This window comes from Solanum pennellii, chromosome 1, assembly GCF_001406875.1.
Source record: "Solanum pennellii chromosome 1, SPENNV200".
Classification (NCBI taxonomy): domain Eukaryota; kingdom Viridiplantae; phylum Streptophyta; class Magnoliopsida; order Solanales; family Solanaceae; genus Solanum; species Solanum pennellii.
This window is the reverse complement of record NC_028637.1, coordinates 42,297,544-42,309,247: the sequence shown is the minus strand read 5'-3', so window position 1 is coordinate 42,309,247 and position 11,704 is coordinate 42,297,544.

Here is an 11,704-nt window from a genome sequence, read left to right as displayed (position 1 = left end):
TATAGGTTCAAGTTCATAGCACTTAAATCACGCTTAGATCGATTTCCGATCTCTAGTTCAACAGATTCAGTGGTGACTCCTCATTCTCCGAGGACAATAGTTGTCACGCCCCGAGCTACCCCTGAGACGCGGACACGGAACCTAGGACCACAAGTGATCCCAAGCTAACTCAGGTGGCATGATCATGATCATATTAAAGATAATAAATTGTTGCGCAAGCTAAATCATACTTAAAATGAAAATATGGGGAATACCCATATTCTATAATTGAGATATTTGAAAACAATGAAATTAATAAAAAAGAAATATTAACTCAATACTAAGTTGAATCTCACCATGTTTTAAATTATCCTCTAAACTATACTAGAAATACTGGGACAAGCCCCAGCTAAATCTATCAAAAACTGAAACTAAATGGCTAAAGACTTAAATGGAACTCATGACTGTTGTCCTCAGAGAATGAGCACTCACCACTGAATCTGCTAAACTGGAGATTGGGAAATCGATCTATGCGTATTTAGGATGCTGAGAACCTGAACCTACATCACGAGAAGATGTAGCGCATGTATGAGTCATTATTTGAAAGGTACTGAACATATAGGATAGAGTAAAGCTGAAATAAAACATAACTGAACAAGGACAAAAACAAGTATACTAATCTGAACGTGATGTGCTGATTTCTGAGCTAACTGGATGCAATGACCAATTTATAACATGCTGAAACTTAATACTGAATATACTGATAAATGGTTAGTGTAGAGAGTCTGACTGATCTGTGGGAGCTACTAATAACCGAAAATAAAACCACATGAGCTTAATGTGTAGTCTGATGTATACTCCCCATCGAGAGGACCCAATATACCCTGCCAAAGATATAAAGGAATGCTGGCGTGATCACTTAACTTATTGCCCACAGAGGGGCTTACAACCTACATGGCTAGTAGTTCTGGGACTATTGGGTATGCTAAACCCTAGTCCAACTCGGTATTATGATACTCCCAATGAATTTTATAAATTAACTGATTATGTCTGAGTTTCTATAAATACTAGATAGACTGAACATGCAAACTGAGAATGCAACAATTAATCTGGTAATTATGTATTTATAACTGAGGCATGTATATCTGAAGTGTCTGAAATATTGACCTAGCAATTCAAGAACTAAAGAAATGCAAAGCTAGGGTTCTGAAATTCATGCGATAATTTGAGTAATAACATGATAATCTGATTTGGAACATATACTTAATAAATTCATGAAGTTCTAACAATGTTCTAGAAACCCTAGGTTTAATCATGATAAGAGAATAAAGAACCTTACTGAAAACTAGGGACACAATGGGTGAAAGGAACCCACTAGTGAAATCACACATAACTTGTGATGAAATCCACGGAAAAATACTTAAGTTTCAGGGCTTGAACTGCTAGAGCTTGTGGCGTTCTTGAACTAGGGTTATTGAGCATTTTTTCTCCTCTCTTGCTTCTAATTTTCTAAGTTTTTATTTAATGGTTTGACTTGGATATGTTCTAATCACATTTCTAGGCTTAAACTTACTAAAATCTGATGATTTAGGGTCAAAACGACATAACTTAGGGTTTAAACAGAGTGAGAAAGGTCAAAAAGACCTTTGTGAAGGTTGCTGTCTCACGACAGCCAGGACTGACGGTCCATCGTGCGCCCAACGCCCCATCGTTGGGTCCGTCGTGAGGGCCTGTTCGACAAAACTTTGCTAAAATGGGCATAACTTTCTACTCAGAGGTCTGATTTTTGCAAGGTCGGTGGCTATTGAAAGATAAGTCAATTATCTATCTGTGGGTAGGTTATGGGAGACCTAATTCGTTTTCCACCTATGGACAGACCAACGGACCGTAGGTACACCTACGAATCATGCTGGTCATCCATAGCTCTTGCCTGAGAGTGGTTGAACGGAGTCTTGATCGAGGGTCACGGACTACGAACCGTCGTTTGACTTATGGACCGTAAGTCAGTCCGTCGTCCAAGACTTATCCAATTTTTGTAGGCTGAAGTTTTTGGGATTTTCTGATCCCATCGATGGTTGTGCAGGACGGAACTTGCTTCAGGCTACGGACCGTCGATGCCATGGTTGGTAGAACCTGCAGATTTTTCTTAAAAACTAATTTTTGGTCTGTTTTGTCTATGGAGTATTACAATAGTCATGAGTTTTTTTCAGTATTTAGTCCTTTAGTTTCCGTTTTTGCTAAACTTAGTTGGGTCTTTCCCAGTATTTCTAGTCCAGTTTAGAGGCTATTTTCAGACATACTTAGTTTTATCTTAGTATTGAGTTAATAGTTTCTTTGTATTAAACTCATCAGCTTACATATATCTCAGGTTTAGCATAAAGGTATTCCCCTATCATTTTAATTTTTAGTATGTTTTAGCTTCCGCAAAAGTTTATATTCTTTAGTATGCTCCAGATCATTCAAGCAGGGTTAACTTGGGATAATATGTAGTCCAAGGTCCCGTGTCTACTTTTCGGGGAAATCTCGAGGCGTGATAGGTAAGGTGGAGTTACCACCTTTGGGATTGTTGAAATGTAACTTTGATAGGTCATTAAGAGGTAGACTTGGCGCTAGCACTATTGAATTTTCTGTTAGAGTTTCTTCCCTTGATCTTTTGGGAGCAAGGGGGGCTTAGGATCCATTATTATTGAAACATCACTCTATACCTATGAAGATTCAGTGGTTGTTAATAAATTCGTCCAGTAGTTGGTCATGTACTCTTCACCTTGTCTTAATTAGATTCTAATTGTTATGTATCATGCACTTGGTGAGAACTTTGAGGTTTCTTTATGATAAAAGAATCTAGGACGAGTGAATTTGTATTTTTTTTTTTGCTAGATTGTCTATTCACCAGTTTACATATGAGTTTGGTTGGACATTCCGATTCCCAATTGACATGATCATTTATGAGTATGGTGTTTGTGCTATATAGTTTTAGGCTCAAATTCAATCTCTTACATTTGTTGTTTTTCTCATAGCTTTAAATTTAGATGGTGGTATTAATCTTATATGTGGTTCAATCCATCAGATATGGATTGAAGGGGAGAGATTACGAATATTGGGTAGGTTGATCGAGCCTCATTTTTCTATTTATAGATAGAAGGAATTGATAAATACTAGATAAGAAGCCTGTAAATAAGTTAGTTCTGATTTACTTAGCTCTATGAATCAACTAGGGATATGATTCAACTCATTGCCTCGTCAAGGAGAGGTTGTTGCATAGAGAATCATACTTAAACAAAGCTCTGGTAGAAGACAGATATGCTTTATCTTACCAGAGTAGATTCGCTTACCTAATCTTATCCCAAACGAACTTTCGAACGACAACTCAAAGACGATGAAGGGGCTTAGATCAGCCCGCTCAAACAAGCATAAAGCCTCAAATTTTTGTCTAGACTTCATTTCTTCTTAGATTCTTTATTATGTTTAGGGTTTTTTCGCTTTAGTAATTTGCTGGACCAGATCTCATTTGAGCCTGTTCATTTTTTGGCTCCTTTTATGTTAATAAAAAATGAGCTCCTTCCACCTTACACCAAAACAAAAAGTTAATGCCTCTTAAAATACATCTCAAATTTTGATAAAGGTTAAATTTAACATTAATTTTCAAAAAAAAAAAAGAAATATTTATTCACAAAAAAAGAAAGACCCTCTATTTTTGTATAAAAACAATTAGTTCCATTTACATACCAGTGTATTTTTCCGCATACACCATGCCTTTATTTATGCCCCACTCATGTGGGAAAGGAGTTTGATAAAGTGAGAGAGTTTAAATGGAAACAAAGTAGGGAACAAAGACTTTTAATTTAGTGAAGTAGAGCACAATCATTAAAAGAAAGGAAGAGGAAAGTCTACTCGGGCATAATATAGAGATCTCGTCGTAGCTCTAGAAAGAATTAAAATGAACGGCGCAAGGAGAATAGTTTGTACTTTCAACTTTGTCCTTATAATAGATAAAGCATTGGTGATGTTAGAAAGCTATCGTGTGGCAAGACACGTAGCTTAGTCATTTCATTCCAAGAGTCAGACTCTATAACGACCCATTAGGCCCTTTTGATTACTAGAGTTTCTTATTTCATAAATGACTTCAGTTCATTCTTAATGGGTATTTTGGACTATTTGTAAGTACAATTATATTATTAATGGGGTAATTTTAGAATTAATCTAATTGGTGGTTAAAGAAAATAACTTTTAAATTAGTAGTGGAAAACATTCAGAAATTTATAATCAATCATGTATAATAATAATGGCAGTAAATAAATTGTATAAAAAAAAGGAAAAAAATCATTTATTGGGATGGAAAAAGATCGAGAATTCGGTAAATCAATACGCCCCTAGATCTTCAATATATTAGATATATGGGTTTGATAATATTAATATATTAGATAGGAGGGAATGTAATTGCCGATGTGAATTTGAATTGAGGCACTACAATGTGTTACTACGATGCATGTCTTATACCAATATATTTACGACTATCAGTTCAATAATGTTTGTCATTAGAGAATTATATCAGCAGGATTGAGTTATGCTATTTTCATTCATTGTAAACAGTTTAGGTTTGATAGATTGTGTTTCCGTAAGTAGGTGATTTCAATATTATTATTTTGTTATCATATTATACTTAAGTTTTCATATATGGAGATACATAATTATCTAATATGTGTATTGTATTATATGAATTCCATTAGAGTTATGTTACTTAGACGAATTGAGACTTAACCCTAGGCTTGAATATATAGGAACGAACTAGACGTGATGTATTAGTTGGTACCAAAATTTAGGATTATAATTAATTGCATGGATGAGTTTAGGCTAGATCCATAGTAAAATGGATGTCTATGAACTCATCTCCTTATGTATGTAATTGTTGTGGTTTAGATGATTCACGTGTTGTTTGTGATTGGCGTTTAAACCCAATATCGCGAAATACATAATCTTGAACTTATTTTTTTGAAGTGATGCCTTGAATAAAGAAGACTTTGTGAAAGTGTTACTGAAGTGTTTTGTTATATAATATGTTCAGATTAGAAAACCAAAAATACTAAAAGAAGTTTAGAATAAACAAAGAACTAATCCGAGTCCACTAAACATGTTGTGTGTGCTTAAGACATTTAAACCGCAGTAACCTAGGTTGCACATAAATTACTCTCAAGATAAAATGGATTAACCATTAAAGAAGTAGTAGAGCATCAAAGTACGATAATTTAAACAAACTTGAAATGACACCAATAATTCACACACAGACACAATCGATCAACTTTGCTTTGTAAGATCATTGCAAAGGAAAGGAAGAATTCAATGTAGAAAAATGAGAGAAAACATCTATATTTATAGCCAATAAAGGGTGAAGGTCACAACTCTTAGGAAAGAAAATAATCTTTCAGCAAAGTCACAACACTTTGGAAAAGGCACAACATTTCAAACGGTCACAACCCTTCAGAAAGGACACAACCTTTCATAATATAGGCACAACCCACAAGAGAGTAACAATACATAATTTCTTGTTCACACCTTTAAAGCCGAACAATCTCCCACATGAATATGTAATGTCTATTGTAAAAACATATGCATGAAAAGTTGTGTGATCCGTAAATAGGGATTGATTTAATCTTGACAAGTGGGTTTCTCTTTGAACATTCTATAGTGAACATATCTCGGATATACTCGATCAATCGGTATATTTGATATCTTTGAACCGTGAAGCTTTGGGGTATATCTACACAATATAGGTCACACAATAGACCCTTTAGATGAGTTTGGTTCTCATTATTTTGTTTGTTTTAGCCATGAGGCTTATAAGTGCGTAAAGAACTAGCCTTACTAATTCTTCTTGAAGTGACTTACAAAGGTATATGTAAATGTTTTATCCAGTGGATACACTACTTGATATAGCTTGTATCAATCTAAGAAATCATTAAAAATTCTTAATGTATTTACTATTGTTACTGAAAATTTTATTATCAAGAGAATGGACCATAAAAATTAGTTTGACAATGTTGAACCGTCATCCAAATACTTTATTTGATCTCCTTGAACCTAGATCTTGGGATCTCCAGTCTTCTAGGTAGAGTTTACTGCTACAATGTGTTGTACTCGGCAATAGTATCATTCCCTTTGATAATATATCAACTCCCTCTCTAGTCAAGCCTTTTGTAAGTGGATCCGACAGATTATCCTTTAAGTTTACATAGCCAATTATGATAATTCAACTAGAAAGTAGTTCTGTAAAGATATTATATCTACATCATATATGACGATAATTGTCGTTATACATCATTCTCCATGCCCTAATTATTAAAAAAATAGCTCTCACGTGTATGCATACTCGAGCTAAAAGTTTGTGTAGAAAATCTTTCAAAAAATTTCGGAGTCATTCAACTTCTTAGGCAACCTTATCTTGGGAAATAATCACCGATTCATAATAGAGCGCATATTTCTATTTGGAAGATTTCCAAGAGATTCATCCGCCATAAAGAGAAAACATATATCCACTTGTGGATATTTCTTTATTTCACCTGGCGATTCACTTTGATTCACTATATTATTCTAGTGCATATGAATAATAGTTATAATGAAAAAATATAGTTATTAAGTATCTTTATAACACTCCTGAACTCTTTTCATTGTAATCCAATGAGTTTGACTGAGATTACCTGTGAACTGCTTCAGCATACCATTGATACATGCTATATATTATTGTGGACATTCATGACATGCATATATCATAATTTTCAATACTCTAGCTTAATCAAATTTTGCGTCACTTTTGACTTGATTCTTTTGAAGTAAAAGCTCACATTTATTTGAGTCTTCACCTTATTAAAATCCAAATACATTAATTTGTCAAGTACCTTTTCAATAAGATTAATAACTTCAATGACTATCATATCGAAATTACTTTCTAGCATATGCTTAATAGCATTTATGTAAGAAATGTCGCTTTTGATGATCAAAATATCATCAACATAAAAACAAACAATGAATTTGTGATTTGAAATGTGTTTAATGTAAAACCATTTATAAAATTCATTAACCTATAATTCATATTTCGTCATAGTTTGGTCAAACAATGCATGTCATTACTTGTTCGCCATATTTTAGTCCATAAAGTTCATTAACAAGTTTATAAACTTTCTTCTCTTTACCAAGAACGATAAAGCATACGTGTTGTTCTATGAAAATTTCTTCCTCCAATTATCCAATTTTTTAAAAAGAATATTTTCGCATCCATTTTGACAAATATGTAATAATAAGCAATGCCTTCTTATTGTCTAAAGCCAATGAAAAGAAATCTTGCTCTTGTATTTGTTAATAGTTCCATCTACTTTCTTTTTCTTTCGTAGATCCACTTTAAATCAAAAATGATATTTCCTAGGAAAAGATCAACCAAATTTCAAGTATGGTTGATCTAGACTGAATATAGCTTGCTATTGATTGCCTCTTTCAAAAAAGAATGATTCCACAGAGGGCATAGCTTGTTCAAATATAAGAGACTCATTTTCAAAAAGAAATGTTACAACATCAAACTCAAAGAAAGTAATTTTTCCAGATTTTTACTATGCCTCTTTATTACTTTATTAAGTACTTTCTCTTTTGGTTCATTCTCAGGTCGTTTAGACACTTAACCTAATTATCCGACGATTCGGACATATGAACAATAAATTGATTTGATTTACTATTTGTAGCATATCAAATGAACATATGATTCAGTCTTACGTCCTATTTTTACTGTTTGGGAATAGTTCCCTCATTTCCTTTTCTCATATGGATTAGACTACATCGCAAATTTTTAGATCACTAACTTTCATGAGTTATTTCTTTTATATACTTAAAGGAGAGGCAAGTAGTTCTCACTTAGGATACAACAAAGCCTGAACAAACAAAAAAATTTCTTTCTCTATTTCTTAAAAACATAAAAGTTCTTTTATTTTTTGCTACCTTTACTAAGAAATAAAACTTTTGTTCCTCTCTTTCTGAATAGACAAACTTTTGTTTATCCGTTTTTCTATAATGATAGGATCGCACAAATTTTGTGGTAAACTTATACATATAAGTATGACATTCAACATTTCCTTCAAAAATTGTTTTTTTTTCTGTCAACAATTTCATTAAATTGAGGAGAGTATGTGCAGTAATTTTATGGATGATTCCATTTTTCAAATAAATTTCTTCAAAAGAAGATTTATATCCTCCACATCTACCACTTCTAATTATGACAATCTTTTTATCCAACTGATTTTCAACTTCAGTTTTATATTGCTTATATGTTTCTATTGCTTCATCCTTACCATTCAATAAATAGACAAAACATTATCTAGTGCAATTGTCAATAAAATTTATGGAACATCCCCCCCACCCTCAAAATGGTGTTGAATTCATATCACAAATATTAGTGTAAATCAATTCTAAAGGATTAAAATTCCTTTCAAAAAATTTATAAGTATTCTTAACATACTCAGATTCAACACATACTTGACATTCGAATTTATTGCACTATAAGTAAGGATAAATTTCTAAGATGATCAGTTTGTGCAAGGATTTGTAATTAACATGTCCTAAGTATTCATGTAATAGACAATTTTATTCAAGTAAGAAGAAACAAAAATAATGGGTTAGAAAAGACTGTCCGTGAGGTAACATTTTCATACAAATATATTGTTCTTTACTTTTTATAATTTTATCAAATACAGACATTGTTTTAGAGTTAGAACTTTGCCAGATATCCTTTGATGAAGGACCTTTCCATAAAATTCAATAATTCATACAATTACCCATTACTATAGTCTCTTGGGTCAAATAAGGACAATATGACCCATATGTTTGTTTTACAACATAAACATCAAATCATTTATCACCAATGTTCATTTCTATACAAATAGTCATATCTTTTCATGAAAAATTACAATATTTCAACTAACACCTTTTAATTAAAGAAAACAATTCTTTTGAAAGAGTAATATCATTTTATACTTTGATACTAATAATAACATATACTAGTTAAGAGACATTCAATGACTACCATATCAAATGTACTCAAAGAATTTTGTGTGACTAACAAAATAATTGAACGCCATTAAATTTCTTATCTAGTACTTTCAAATTTAAATTATATAGTAAGACTAAATTTGTCATTATCACAAGTAAAGAACCCCCCCCCCCCCTCCACACACACACAGAGACACACACATTTTAAATATGTTCTCAAAAATAATTTTCAAGTATTGGAAATTATTTTCCGCATATTTTTTTATGGTTTCAAACTTTTTACCATCAAACTAAACATTGGCAACACCAAGTCTTCAATTGGAGATTTAATCCAAGGATTCACCTATTGTAGCGTCAAAAATCCCTAATTTTATGTTACTAGTTTTTTTCCCCTTTATATCACAACTAGACACACCAATCAGTTTTTAGCATACTAATAATAGAAATTCAATCTTTAAACACTTGTTTCTAGTTCTTCTGGTCGTTAACCGGATAAACCTTTAGTTCTGATGACGCTTTTATATTCTTAATAGTAGTTTCACATTACTAGTAAAGAAAAATGATTTTATGTTTTCCAACTCATTTAGCCTTAAGATTCTCGATGAACTGTTTATACTCTTGAAGTCAAAATATTCATTCAAATAGAGTATTTAACAAATTGGTGAAATTTCTATATTCTTCAAACCAATGCACAATCTTATTTGTTCGTGATGTTGTTATATTCTTCAAACCAAAGGAGTTAAAATGAGAGGATTCGAAGTTTCAAAATTTAAGACAAAATCAAATTTCACATGGAGTCGTAAATTACAAAAACAAATAAAAATAATTCTCCTCTAAATAGAATACATAGTAATAGCAATAAATATATATTATGAGAACATCACATAATGACCATCTATCCAAACATTTAATAAATAAATCTAATAACATATAAAGGATAGAAATAATAAAATTATTCAAGGTAAATAAAGATATAACCTGATTTTTACTCTCATTGAAATTTTATCTGTCAACATTGATTCCATACAAGTTACTTTTCTTGGTAATTGTTTCCTTTCCTTCCTAGTTTCCATCATATTCGAATTTTCCTTAGAAGACATTTAATTTCAACGAGAAAATAAACTCATGTTTAAATGTTGTTAGGAGAAAACATTTGTTCATTTACGTCATCTCAAATTTATATAAAAACCAAGAATATAAGAAAAATAATCAAAATGCACATCTTATCATTAATGCACAAAATAAGTTTTCTCATTGAAAAAAAACTGAAAGGGTTCAATGCTAGAATACACTTGGGATGAAAATAAAAATAATCTTTCTCATCTATGAAAAACTTACCACAAAAAATATATTTGAACAAACCGAAGTAGTATTAATTTATCCCAAATCTATATTATCTCTTCAAAAGACTCAAAACACTTCATTTCCTACTTATACCTTTTGTTACGACCCATACCGCCGTGATTGGCTCACACACTAACACTCAAGTGGGAGAACCATTGCTACAACTCAACTAAGAAATTTAATCAAAGTTGCACACATTTAAAAATACGAAAGATAGTTTAAATGAAGAAATTATATAATATCATATCATATAATATAGTCATATAAAAGATACCCTTAGGCCTGCCTACATTGATCCACCACAAGACAAAATTTCCTTTAAATTGATTTGTTACAAAAACTACCATTTCCCTTACATGAAAAGATGTTACTTTTATGAAAAGTTGCGACTTTAAAGAATAGTTGAGAGTTTTACCAAAAGTCGTCACTTTTATGAAAAGTAGTAACTTAAATGAAGAGTTGTGATTTTTATCAAAAGTTTTGTCTTTTATGAAAAGTTACGACTTTAATGAAGAGTTGTGATTTCATGAAAAATTGTAACTTTTATGAAAGGTTGTGAACTTTTCAAATTGTTGCAACTTTTTCAAATAGTTGTAACCTTTCTAATAAGTCAAATAAATATTTGTTTACACTACTCTTTGTTGTCCACAAATTAGGGATTTCCACTCATTTAAAACGACAAAAATTATCATCTTCTTCTTTTACTTTTACAAAATTAAATATTTATGTACTTGGCCCCAGTTGACTGACTTACTAACACCAATATTTTTGCATCAATAGGTTTCTGAATAAAATCGTTCATTCCTAAGATGACGTAATTCTTTAAACCTCTGGTATTGGAGGGGAATAGTTTTCTAAAGGGGACATTTGAATTTAGTTGACTTGATCTTTTTGTTTCTATTTCATTCTATCTTTACAAATCCTGATATATTTTTTGCACTCATTAATATGTGCTTTTGATATTAATTGTTGTTGTTTAATACATGTTTTGAGCTTTGTTGTTTATGTTTCTACAAAGTTAATGTCTTTAGTTATATTGAAAATATACACATATAGTACGTCTATTCATTGTAAAGAAAACAATTGTTGTACTCATTTCCATGAATTCATGTTTTGATATTCTATAACTTAACAGTACTACATTTAAGCTTAAGTATTTTCTATTTTTACATACATATGAAATTATCATCTATCAATTGAAGAAATTAATTATGCAAGTTCATAAGTTATAATTTATTTCATTTTCAAGCTTACTTTTTTTTCCGAATATGTTAACAAAATTTTGATTTTTCTCCTAAGAAATATATCACATTTGTTTAATCTATGCAACTTAAGGGTATTCTTTTTATTATGAAGT